We start from the raw sequence: 13778 nt of genomic DNA, 5'->3' as shown, positions 1-13778 counted from the left end.
AAGTGTCAGGTGTCGAACTCATTTGTTATGCGGATCTGACATAAATGAGACGTTGTCGGGCCAGGAGGCCATGGATGTAACTATTTAAGATCAGGAAGCAGAGAGATTTTTTATAAAGAACACAGACAAACACAGATATATATTTTTAAAAAACTTAAAACATGCTTAAAACGTTAGCACTCATTGGTCTTAAAGACGCTTTCTATGTATTTCTCCCATGGGATCCAGGGAACTGGGCAAAGGAAGCTCTGGCTCTTTCCTTCCTTCCCCAGGGGATTTTTTGGGGGGAGCCTCAGTCAATACAAGGAAGAGAGGCTTGGCTCAGTAGCTCTGCTGTGTGATTGTGATAGCTTGGCAAAGCAAACGGTTCCTCCCCCCCTTCCTCCCCAAGAGAGGAGCCTCAGCCAATGGAGAAAATAGAGACTTTACTTTGTAGCTCTTGTGCAATTGAGCAAGTCTTACAAAGCAAGCTGTTACGCAGAAGGAAGCAGGGAACAGCCAGTTGCTCGGGGGCCTAATAAGAGCCCTCCGGGGGCCTGATTCGGCCCCCAAACTACATGTTTGACACCCCTGCCATGAGGAGTCGCCATAAGTCTGCTGCGAGTTGATGGCACTTTATACTGCCACCACCACCACCTTTGAGGATGACAATTATTCAGATGTACTCAGGGCTTTTATTTTTGTAGAAAAAGCCCAGCAGGAACTCCTTTGCATATTAAGCCACACCCCTGATGTCACCATTGTTTCACACAGGACTTTTTGTGTAGAAAAAGCCCAGCAGGAACTCATTTGCATATTAAGCCACACCCCTGACACCAAGCCAGCCAGAACTGCGTTCCTGAGCGTTCCTGCTTTTTAAAAGCCCTGTGTTTACTGATAACATCTAAATCGATGTACAGCCTGAACGTCCAGTGCTAAACCAAAAGCTGCTATTGGCCATATTTCTCAATGAACTCAACAAAGCTCTTGTCTCTGCATCTTTGTTATAAAAGCTGTAAAAAATATAACTCGACAGCAAAAAAGGGACAAGAGGTAACTAAAACGGGTGCCTAGAGCTGTCGGCCGCTGGTTTAGGGTGACCCGAGCAAGGGGCTTTGCAGGCCAGTGAGAAGCAGAGGTGGTGGGCCATGGCCTTCTCTTGCTCCACCCTCCTTGGTGGTCTCCAGTCCAAGTACCACATGGAGCCTGAGGAAGGCAGGTTTTGGGGAGAGGAGGGAGTTCAGCACGGTGCAGTGCCTCAGAGTCAACACGGCCGTTTTCCCAAGGAGAACTGATCTCTGTCTGGAGATCAGTTGCAATTCCGGGAGATCTCCAGATCCCGCCTGGAGGTTGGCGATCCTGATTTCAATAGCAGGCTATACCATGAAGTCTTCTCTCCTAACTAAAATATGGCCTCTTCTATTACATAGTGGGTAAAAGTATCAGGAAGAACAATTCCAAACCCTTGTTCGTCACTGATTCCCCCTCTGTTTCCAGGCCCAATGGTTGGTTGTTACTTTAGGCCCTACATGGCTTTGGGTGGGGGTGGATGTTTGAAGGACTCAGGGCCGGCCCTAGACTGTCAGACACCCTAGGCCAAGCTGACTTCTCCCCCTGCCCTGCACTGATAACGTCACTGAGTCACATGAGGGCACTCAGTGTGGCGCCTCCAGAAAGCTGGCGCCCTAGGCAGATGCCTAGTTTGCCTAGCGGCAGAGCTGGCCCTGGAAGGACTGTCTCCTCTCATGCTATCCAGCCTGCCAGTTAAGATCTGCCTTTCACGTCCTGCTCTCTATGCCCCTGCCTTCAAAGGTGAGGCGAGAGGCAACTAGAGACAGGGTATTTTCTGTGGTGGCACCTCGCTTCCAGAAGGGCTTCATCTTTGAGGCTTGCCTGGTATGCATCACCCTCAAACAATTTTTTTTACCCGACTTGTCATTAAAGTTTTCTACAGTACCAGATTTTTAACATTTCTCCTGTCTTTACACAGCTGATGTCCAATTGCTGTGCCCTAAAATCTCCAGGAATTCCCTAAGCTAGAGTTGGCAACCCTGTTCAGATTACATGAATCTCATTCTCCAGTGTGATCGTCACCTTTTAAACAATTCGTTGTTCATCTGACATTCTTATGTTCTTTCACATATAAACGCATGAAGATTTTTTTTTCCTTCTCGCTAAAGCTATAAAATGCTTTGCAGTCATAAGGAGCCAGTGAGTTCGTTTAAACATTTCCTTAGTGCTTAGAAATGCTTATGCATTCTAATGTAATCTATCATCTCTGAGTATTTATTTTAATTCAGCAGATAGGTTTCAAAGTCATACATTTTGGAAGGAAGGGGTCCCAGAGAAGTGTCAAAACTACTAATTCAAGCAATCTACACTGATGTTTTCTGCGCAACACGGGCCTTGCAAAGCAAATGTAGTGTGGAAAGGAGTGCTGGTGGTCTAGCCGTTTCAGCGGTCGTTTCTGCAGCCCCCTGCTGAGATTCTGAAAACAACAATTCTGTTTCTCAAGGCGTCTTTCAAAATACATTCCCCTCCACTGTAGCTCCAGACGTGACTCGCTGCTTGGAACTTTACAAGAAACCGATCTCCTCTCCCACTCGTTTCTCGAAGAGATTGTGTTTCGATATGATACATTTATGGATGTCAAATTTATGTCTTGTCTCCTTTTTTTATGCCCCGCTGGAAGAAACAACCGACATGTTGATGGTCCGTGTTTCCCACCGAGCATGGAAGAATTCCAGACTGAGTCCCCTGCCCCGACACTGAGAAGGGAAATATATTAGAATACACAGGGCTTTTTTAAAAAGCAGGAATGCCATTCCGACTGGCTTGGTATCAGGGGCTTGGCCTAATATGCAAATGAGTTCCAGCTGGGCTTTTTCTATTAAAAAAAAGCCCTGAAGACAATTGTTCCTAAAAATATTGGCAAAAGGCAAGTTAATACCTGAAGGGCTGTCATCTAGAGGATGGGGTGGAATTGCTTTCTGTGATCTCAGAAGGTAGGACCAGAACCAATGGGTTGAAATTAAATCAAAAGAGTTTCCAGCTCAACATTAGGAAGAACTTCCTGTTAGAGCGGTTCCTCAGTGAATCAGGCTTCCTCGGGAGATGGTGAGCTCTCCTTCCTTGGAGGTTTTTCAACAGAGGCTAGATGGCCATCTGACAGCAATGAGGATCCTGTGAATTTAGGGGGAGGTTGGACTAGATGACCCTGGATCTTCCAGCTCTATAATTCTATTTTAGCCTGGAGAGAAGATGACTTGAAGGGCTGTCGTATAAAGGATGGTGTGGAGTTGTTTTCTGTTGCCCCCGAGTTTTCAGCTAAACATTAAGAAGAACTTCCTGACAGAGGGATTCCTCAGTGGATCAGGCTTCCCCGGGAGGTGGTGAGCTCTCCATCCTTGGAGGTTTTAAACAGAGGCTAGATGGCCATCTGACAGCAATGAGGATCCTGTGAATTTAGGGGGAGGTGTTAGTGAGTTTCCTGCATTGTGCAGGGGGTTGGATTAGATGACCCTGGAGGTTCCTTTCAACTGTATGATTCTAATCTCTGGCTTTTATTTTAGGTTTTGCTTTGGGCCATTGAGGGCACCTGAAACCCCTCCCTACGCCTCTGTTGCTTCTCTGCATTGCTGTTTTTGCCTTGAATGTTTTAACACCTGGACTGGAGAATTAGGAATGCTGAGGGTGTGAGCCTGTTTGGCAGGCGGACAGGCCCTTTCTGACAGTTGCGATCCATCCTGAGCCGAGCCCCAGTCCTTGCTGCCACCGCCAAACTTAACCAGCATGCCAAGCAGCTTGGCAGCCCCGGGGGCACAATTTCATTTCCTTTGGCCTTGTGGCCACTTTTTCAACTCCGCCACAGTAGATGAAATACATTTTTCCCACCAGGATTATGGATAGCTGGGTCAAGTCATCAAATGACGCACCAGGAGCACGTGTGAGAGGAGAAGAAAAAGAAGATTGCAGATTTATACCCCACCTTTCTCTCTGAATCAGAGACTCAGAGCGGCTTACAGTCTCCTTTGTCTTCTCCCCTCACAACAGACACCCTGTGAGGTGGGTGGGGCTGAGAGAGCTGCCCTTTCAAGGACAACCTCTGCCAGAGCTATGGCTGACCCAAGGCCATTCTAGCAGCTGCAAGTGGAGGAGTGCGGAATCAAACCCGGTTCTCCCAGATAAGAGTCCACACACATAACCACTACACCAAACTTGCTCTTAGAATTGGACCCCTGGAGGGTGTTTTGGAGGGTGTTTTGAGGAGAGGCACTGGATGCTATGCTGTAAATTTGATGTCCCTGCCTCAAAAAATAACACCCCCCCCCTAGAGCCCCAAAAGAAGAAGAATTGCAGATTTATACCCCGTCCTTGTCTCTGAATCAGAGACTCAGAGCGGCTTACAATCTCCTATATCTTCTGGCATCCCTACTCATCCCTGTGTTTTATGTCCACTGTGCTGTGGCACTTTCCTCTGTACATTGTTCCCCCAAATATAGTAACAATGTGACGAGAAGCACTGTTCTGAAATACCAGATGAGAACAGTATCCAGTAGAGGGCAATGGCACAATGCAGATAATTAGGACCTTAAACTTTTTGTTTGAGTGTCACTACACTAGGGCTTTTTCTCTCCCCCTTCTTTCAAATAGCTGGAGCTCCCAAGTATAAATGTGTTTCTGATGAGCTATGTAAGATATAAACTGCCCGGGTGCTGACTGAGATTTCTGCTTCTTAGAACCAGAAAGTCCCACTGTTGGTCCCACAAGGAAGAAGAATGTGCTGTCAATTAGGGTGCCCCCGCCCCCACGTCCCAGTAGGGTTTCCCCTGCTTTTGGGGGCTTTGACCTGCTGCTGGTCAGCAGAGAAAACCCCACCGCAAACAGTGATGTCATCACACGACATCCCCAATGTGATGACATCAATTCCAGGTAATCATTTACAATGTGATGACATCATTTCCAAGTTACTGTGCCAGAGACATTGGCCATTTTCCCACTGACCTTACTCCGGAGCGATGACCCTCTTCACCGCGCAGCGTCTGCGCAGATTTCCCACCAACTGCTGCGCAGAACCAGGAAGTGTTGCGGCTTTTGCGTCGCAGATGTAAACCGCTAAAAACCAGTTTACATCTGCGACGCAAAAGCCGCGGCTCTTCCTGGTTGTGCGCAGCAGTTGGTGGGAAATCCGCGCAGACGCTGCGCGGTGAAGAGGGACGTCGCTCCAGAGTAAGGTCAGTAGGAAAACAGCCAGTGTGTGTGGTGATGCTCTGGTTTTTGAGCAAACTGTATGGGTTTGAGGCAAAACAAATATAGAGTTTTGCCCCAAAAACCAGAGCATCACCTCCGATGGCACCGACACAATGTTCTTTCTGGCATCATCTCAGGGATGCCATGTGCAATGTCCCACCCACCCACAGAATGCCCCCCCCTCCAAATCCCCTTGCTGTGACAAAGCGGGGACCTGGCAACCCTAATTGTAGAGTCGCAACAGATTCATGGCAACCCCAACCATGGGGCGCTCAAGGCAAGAGATGAACAAAGCTGGTTTGCCATCACATTCTTCTACACAGCAATCCCTGTCTTACTTGGTGGTCTCCTATCCAAGTACTGACCGTGGCTGATTCTGCTGAGCTCCCAAACCCACAACATGGGCAGGCTGAAGCATTTGGGTGGCTGTTGTTCCTGCAGTGTTCGGTAAATCTAGGGCTGAACGAGATTACTAGCTTCCAATCTTGGGTAGTAAGCAAAATCTGAAGTGGCCTCCAGGATACTCTCCCACGAGCCATCAGCGTGGAAAGGAGCTGACAGGTCGCTTGGAATAACCAGTGCCAAATGCCTGCATGTCAAGGACAGTGATTCTTTGCTGTCTTGTTGTTGGGAAGTGCGGTCAAGCCACAGCTGACTTATGGTGACCCCACAGGGTTTTCAAGGCAAGAGACTTTCAGAGGTGGTTTGCCATTGTCTTCCTCTGCATAGCAACCCTGGTGTTGGAGATCTCCCATCCAAATACCAGCCAGGATTACCCCTGCTTAGTTTCCAAGATCTGATGAGACCAGGCTAGCTTGGGGTATCCAGGGCAGAGTTGTGCTGTTTTTCCTCTCTTCTCTCATGAACAGAATTGGATTTAGTGAGAAAGAGAACCCAAATAATATTTGAGAGCTTCCCCGATTTTCAATGAAATTAGAATTCTTACAATTGAAGTTCATCTTAATTTTAAAGTATTCCCTGACATCTTTGCAAAGTCAGGGTGCCTAATATGCTTTGTATACTGCTTTTAAAATGATCTAAGTCTTTGCATAGTTTACAGGGACTCTTCACTCGGTTCAGTGGAGCTTCCATTTCCAAGCACACATAGGATCAGAGCTTTTTTGGTAGAAAAAGCCTAGCAGGAACTCATTTGCATATTAGGCCACACCCCTGACATCACCATTCTACGAAAAACCACATCAGGAACTCATTTGCCTATTAGGCCACACCCCTGACATCACCATTCCACAAAAAACCCACATCAGGAACTCATTTGCCTACTAGGCCACACCCCTGACATCACCATTCTACAAAAAAGCCCAGCAGGAACTCATTTGCATATTAGGCCACACCTCCTGATGCCAAGCCAGCTGGAACTGTGTTCCTGCTAAAAAAAAAAAAAGCCCCAATAGGATCATAGCCTTGGACACAATCCTAAGAATGCTTTCCTAGGAGTAAGCCCCGCTCAGTCATAATGGACTTATATCCAAGTAGACCTGCTTAGGATTGCTTCCTGAATCTTGGTCTTTGCATTTTTTCTTGAGCCTGGCCTTTGTGCATGCCCTTTCTTCCTCAACCGATCTGCAGCTTCCATTAGTCAGTTGTGATTTAATGGTGAGCAGCAGGAGGCATTGGGGGCTCCCATGACCCAAAGAGCTAAGAGTCCGCACACTTAACCACTACACCAAACTGGCTCTCGAGGACAACCTCTGCCAGAGCTATGGCTAACCCAAGACCATTCCAGCAGCTACAAGTGGAGGAGTGGGGAATCAAACCCGGTTCTCCCAGATAAGAGTCCGCACACTTCACCACTACTCCAACTGGCTGTCCAGCTGTTCAGAGGAAAGGCAAGCAGGGTAGTGCCTGATGCTGGACAGGATTCAAGGATTAAGAGCCAACCAAGGCTCCATTCCTGTGCACACATTCTAAAGTCATCAGGATTTACTTCTGAATCGACAGACAATGGGATCCGTCTGTAAGAAGCCATGGGTTGGTTTCTCAGGGCTACTAGCAGGAGGGCATGCAGCTGACAAGCCTCCTGCACTGAATCAGAGACTGTTACATCGCTTTAGGAATACATCCATAAAATTTACTAGTCCACAGGGTTGTTTTTTTAAAAAATTTTTTTTTACTCAGTTGTCAATCTGTTTGTGTATTTAAGTTAGCAATTGGTGCAACTCTGGCACTCTATAAGGCAAAAGTAAGCCTTTTTCTCTACTACAAAAAAAAAAGCTCTTTGTCATCTGAAAATAGGTTTGCCAGCTCTGGTTTGGGAAATACCTGGAGATTTTGGGGGTGCAGCCTGGGGAGTGCCAATTTTGGAAAGGTAGGGGTACAATGCAGGCTATTGTTGTTATTATTGCTTTTTTGAGCAGGAACACACAGGAATGCAGTTCTGGCTGGCCTGCTGTCTGAGGTGTGTGGTTTAATATTCAAATGAGCTCCTGCTGGACTTTTCCTACAAAAATGCCTGTGTGAAACAATGGTGATGTCAGGGGGTGTGGCCTAATATGCAAATGAGCTCCTGCTGGGCTTTTCCCACAAAAATGCCTGTGTGGAACAATGGCGATGTAAGGGGTGTGGCCTAATATGCAAATGAGCTCCTGCTGGGCTTTTTCTACAGAAATGCCTGTGAGAGACAATGGTGAGGTCAGGGGGTGCGGCCTAATATGCAAATGAGCTCCTGCTGGGCTTTCCCTACAAAAATGCCTTTGTGGAACGATGGTGACATCAGGGGGTGTGGCCTAATATGCAAATGAGCTCCTGCTGGACTTTTTCTACAAAAATGCCTGTGTGAAAGAATGGTGATGTCAGGGAGTGTGGCCTAATATGCAAATGAGCTTTTGCTATTTTTTTTCTACAAAGATGCCTGTGTGAAACGGCCCATTGGACTTACCGTGAGGGGTCCTTCTCCTCAGAGGTTCGGAGGACATCTCTGTGGGTTATTCCTACTATTCCTTCAGGGAGGCAGGAACACTTTTTTCAACTTCCTGTTGGCGCCTTCGGAATAACCCCGCCCTCAGTTGTGGGACTCCGAAAGCAGTGTCGTCTTCCCTCTAACTAGAAGGACTATAAACACAACTAACAACTCGTTTTAACATGTAAACTGTAAACTTGAACTCCGATAATACTGAAAGTAACACAGTACAAGGGAGATAGGCTATAGAAAGAAACCTAAGCGATGAAATGAATCTGGGAGTGGCGAGATGTCCTCCGAACCTCTGAGGAGAAGGACCCCTCACGGTAAGTCCAATGGGCCGTTCTCCCTCAGAGGTTGTCGGACATCTCTGTGGGACCTATCAGAGCAGTCCCCTTTAATCGGGTGGGTCTTCATCGCTGACCTCCCCCAGAACATGCAGTAATACCTTTCTCCCAAATGCTGCATCTGCTGATGCCATGGAATGGATCTTATAATGTCTTATGAATGTAGACGGAGAGGACCAAGTAGCAGCTCTACACACCTCTTCGACTGAAGCCCTATTCAGCAGTGCCGCGTTTGTGGAGGCACTCCTAAGAGAATGTGCCGTGATTCCTCCAGGTACCTGTAACCCTGATGCCCTATATGCTTCGCTGATACAGGCCTTCAGCACTGCACTGATGGATGAATTAGACATCTTGTCTCCCACTCTTGGAGGAGAGATGTTGATGAACATGGATTCAGTTTTTCTAATTGACTCAGATCGTAGAATGAAAATCTTCAAGGCCCTGCGCACATCTAACGTATGCCAGACTACCTCCTTTGGGTGTTTGGGTTCTGGACAAAAGGTGGGTAAGTAGATTTCTTGTGAGCGGTGGAACCTAGAAGCAGCCTTAGGAATGAAGGAGGGATCCGTGCGCAGAACCACCTTTTCTTTGTGGAACACGCAAAGACCCGCCTTCACTGATAAGGCCCCCAGTTCCGAGACTCGACGTGCAGACGTGATGGCTACTAAGAAGAGAGTTTTCATTCGCACCCATTTTAAGTCCACCTCTCGAAGGGGCTCAAATGGCTTCTTGGTAAGCGCTGATAAAACGGTATGGAGCCGCCAAGACGGAAAGCGATGGACTGTCGGAGGAGATTTCGATTTTGCCCCCTGCAAAAATAATTGGATGTGTGGATGTTGAGATAGCCTATACCCTCCAACGACCGGTAAGACAGTGGACAGGGCAGCTATCTGCCTTCTCAGCGTAGCTGGTTTTAACCTGGACTCCAGGCCCTCCTGTAAAAACGCTAGTATCTCCGCAATGGAAGGGGAAAGCGAAGGAACCTTTTTCCTACGACACCATCGGACAAAGGCCTTCCAGGTGGTGTTGTATATGCGAACTGTGGAGGGCCTTCTTGATGCTAGCATAGTGTCCGTCACCTCCGGAGAGTAACCTAGATTTCTGAATGTCTCCCGCTCAATCTCCACGCGGTCAGATGAAACCACCCCGGGTCGGGGTGCCACACCGGACCCTGATGAAGCATGTCGGGAGGAACTGGAAGTGACATTGGAAGGTCTATTGATAGCTCTGTCAACATTGAGAACCACGGACGCCGTGGCCAATAGGGAGCTACCATGATGATTTCCGCCTGTAGAGCTCTCACCCTCCGCAGTACTCGAGAAACTAGAGGGACCGGAGGAAACGCATACAAGAGACCTGGAGGCCATATGGCTGTCAAGGCATCTGTCTGTTCGGCTTCTGGCTGGGAGAACCTTGTGAAGTACCTTGGTAGTTGCGCATTTGTGTTTGAAGCGAAAAGATCCACCTCTGGTAGACCCCAACGCTGGCATATGAGGTCGAATATGTCTGAGCTGAGGGCCCACTCGCCCTCGCAGATTTCCTGTCTGCTTAACCAATCTGCCTGTATGTTGTCCTGGCCTCTGATGTGTTCCGCCCTTAGAGAGGCCAGATGTTTTTCTGCCCATGTCAGAATTCTTGATGCTTCCCGGTGCAACTGAGAAGACCTGGAGCCCCCCTGGTTGTTCAGATACGCCTTGGCTGTGATATTGTCCGTTCTGACAAGCACATGCTTCTGGAACAATTGGGTCCTGAATGCAACCAGGGCTAGACGAATGGCTCTGATTTCTAGCAGGTTGATGGGAAGCAGACTCTCGGACTGAGACCACCTGCCTTGGACTGGCTTGTCCTGAAGAGAAGCTCCCCAGCCCCCCAGGCTGGCATCTGTGAATACCTCCAGGTATGAGGGAGGATGGAACAACTTGCCCTGGCGAAGATGAGACAAGTCCGTCCACCATCGCAAACTCCTCTTGACTGACAACGGAATTATCAGATTTATGGCCTTTCTCTCCATTATCTGAAGTTGAAATGGTCGTAGGAACAGTTGAAGAGGCCTGGAATGGAATCTGGCCCATTGAATCATGTCTATGGTCGATATCAAAAGTCCCATTAGTTTGGCAAGCAACATCAGAGGTGATGATTTGCTCTGGATGACCCTGGAAGCCAAATCCTTGATGGCCCTGGCCTTGGACAGAGGTAGAAATAGCGAATTGCAAGTGGAGTCGATCATTGCGCCTAGGTGCTCCAACCTCTGACTCGGCTGAAGTGAACTCTTTTCCTTGTTCACCAGGAATCCGTGAGACTGAAGACACTGAATGGCCAGAGTTGTCCCCCGAAGGGATTTCTCCTTGCTGTTGGATCTGACCAAGAGGTCGTCCAGATAGGGGTGAATGTGAATACCCTGCTTCCTCAGCTGGGCTATTGGGTGAATTAACATTTTGGAAAAGACTCTGGGCGCTGTTGACAGGCCAAAGGGTAAGGCCCTGTATTGGAAGTGCTGATTCAGTACCACGAACCTTAGAAAACGACGATGAGAAGGGTGGATAGGGATGTGGAGATAAGCTTCGGTCAGGTCTATGGAAGTGAGGTACTCCCCTGACAATAGAAAGTCCATAATGAATCTCAAGGTTTCCATTCTGAAGTGACGTACTTTGACATAGCGATTTAGAAACTTGAGATCCAAGATGGCCCTCCAGTCGCCATTCTTCTTGGGTATGGTGAAAAGGATGGAGTATACGCCTTTCCCCTTCTCCGACCCTGGGACTAGTTCGACTGCTCGAATGTCGATAAGATGCTGAATTGCTTTTGAGGTGATGAGACGTTTGTGCTTCTGCTTGGGGGAAGGTGATCTGACAAATCTGTCTGGTGGAATGCGGTGAAACTCTATTGAATACCCCTCTTTTACAATTTCTAGAGACCATTGGTCTGCCTGAGAGGCCTCCCAGGCTTCTGCAAAGTGGAGTAGTCGAGCTCCCACCGGTACGTGACCGTAGTCATGCCTGCTTGGACTTGCCCTCTCTGTCAGGCTTGTCCATTTTGGAGAAGTTATTACGATTGAATTTGGAGCCGAATGAGCCTCTTTTGAAGGAATTCTTTGGTGTTTCCCAATTAAACTTCTTTGATTCAGAACGATATCTGGCCAAGGAATGTTGGGTCCGAAAGGACTGAGGGCCCCTCTTTTCATTCCTCCGAATGGATTTGGGCATGGCCTTCTTTTTATCCCTAGTCTCTACTAGGATCTTGTCCAAAGCGTCCCCGAAGAGACGATCCCCTTGAAAGGGATAAGCTGCCACTGTGGATTTAGAGAGGAAGTCAGCTTGCCAAGCCCTAAGCCACAGGAGGCGTCTAGCCACAGTAGCGGAAGCCATTGTTTTAGAGGCAAAGGTCAGTATATCTAAGGTTGCGTCAGCTGTGAATGACGCTGCCTTAAGGATGCGTGAGGCGCCCTCTAACATGCGTCTGTTGTCCTCTGGTAACATCTGGAGTAACTTACGTACCCAAACAATGGACGCCCTGGAGACCAGGGAGGCCGCGGAGGACGCCTTAACTATCATGGCCACAGATTCGTACAATCTCTTCAAGGTTGCCTCAGCTTTTTTGTCCAGGGGATCTCTAAGAGAACCCTGGCCGTCCTCTGAAACCAGTCCCGAAGACTGTAGAGCTGCTACTGGGCCGTCTACAGTTGGAGCTTGTAACAACTCATTGGTATAGGCAGGCAGTGCATATAACTTCTTTACTAAGTGAGGAAACTGCTTAAGGGAAGCTGGCTTTTCCCATTCTGCTCTAACCTGCTTTTCAAAGTATTCTGGAAAAGGGAAGACTTGTTCAGAAGCTTCCCCCCTGGGCAAGAACTCAGAATTACCACTGGTTCTTGACTTAAACTTCTTAGATTTAGCTACCTTGATTTCCTCATCAATAGGGCCCTCCTCAATTTCTAAGGCTGAAAGCGTTTTGGCTAGAAGGAACTGGTAATCTTCCTGATGGAAGAAACGACTAGCCTTTTCAGGAATTTTAACCTCCTCCTGTTCCTCCTCAGAGAAACATTCCCCCTCTTCCCTGTCTTCCTGGTCAGAGTCAGATGCCATAGTCTCGAGCTCTAAGGATTGGGAAGACTGCACTGGGGCCTTTCGCGCTGCCTTAGTGGGCCAGGAGAAAGAGCGGGGAGGATCTGCAGGAAAGGTTGATCCTTGAGGGAGAAGCCCCAGCCGGGCGCAAAAGGAGCCCATTTCCTCCTGCATAGCTCTTCTAATAAAAAGCATAGCCTCTGGATTCAGAGGGTTGCCCATTTGTACATTACCCCCGTCCTGGAAGCCTTCGATGCGCGGTTGCAGGTAGTTCCGAGTCTCCGGAGTGCCTGCTCCTGGGGGTTGGAAGGTCTGAGAGCTACGCTCCGCACTTCCAAAATGGCCGCCGCTGCTTGCTGCCGCCCCGAGGGACGTAGCCTGGGCCTTCATTACGCGCCGTTTCTTGGCGCTGGCAGCTGGCTCGTCTGCGGCCGCGTCAGGAAGGGCGCGAACAAGCCGCAAAGGCAGGTCGGCTCCTTCGACGTGAGTCGGCGCTGCTAGAAGCGCGGCGCGCGACTCTCCCTCCTCGTCCGATAGGAAACCGTCCCTACTACAGGCCATTCTAAAACGACCCAGAACAAGTTTCCTCGGTAGTCTTTGATCAGCAAAGGCAGAAGGAAAAGGAGGGATAAGTAGATATGGAAAGGAAAGGATATGGAATGGAAATTGAGAAGAAGAAACAGAGAAAAAAGGCTGAGCCTAGCCTTGTGCTGCTGCTCCCTGTAGAGGCAGGAACAAAACTGAGGGCGGGGTTATTCCGAAGGCGCCAACAGGAAGTTGAAAAAAGTGTTCCTGCCTCCCTGAAGGAATAGTAGGAATAACCCACAGAGATGTCCGACAACCTCTGAGGGAGAACAATGGTGATGTCAGGCGGTGTGGCCTGATATGCAAATGAGCTCCTGGGCTTTTTCTACAACAAAAGCCCTGATTATTATTAGTGAGTGTGTGTGTGCACATGCATGCCTGGAAGTCATGGCAACTTCTGGCAACCCCTACTGTGGCACGGAAGACGTCCAGAGAAGCGGCTTGATACAACCTGTCCCTTCCTCCTGTGCCTGGTATTCCAATGATGTCTCCCATCCAAATACTTGCCAGGTCAGCCCTGCTCAGCCTCCGAGATCTGATATCAGACTTGCCTGGGATATCTAAGTCAGGGCAGCAGAGAACAAAGCCGTAGGGTCGACCCTCCAAAGCAGCTATTTCCCCCACCCCGGAAGAGCTGAT

Source organism: Heteronotia binoei, chromosome 6 (assembly GCF_032191835.1).
Source record: "Heteronotia binoei isolate CCM8104 ecotype False Entrance Well chromosome 6, APGP_CSIRO_Hbin_v1, whole genome shotgun sequence".
Lineage (NCBI taxonomy): Eukaryota > Metazoa > Chordata > Lepidosauria > Squamata > Gekkonidae > Heteronotia > Heteronotia binoei.
The sequence above is the reverse complement of the archived record's forward strand: the minus strand, read 5'-3'. Positions refer to the sequence as shown.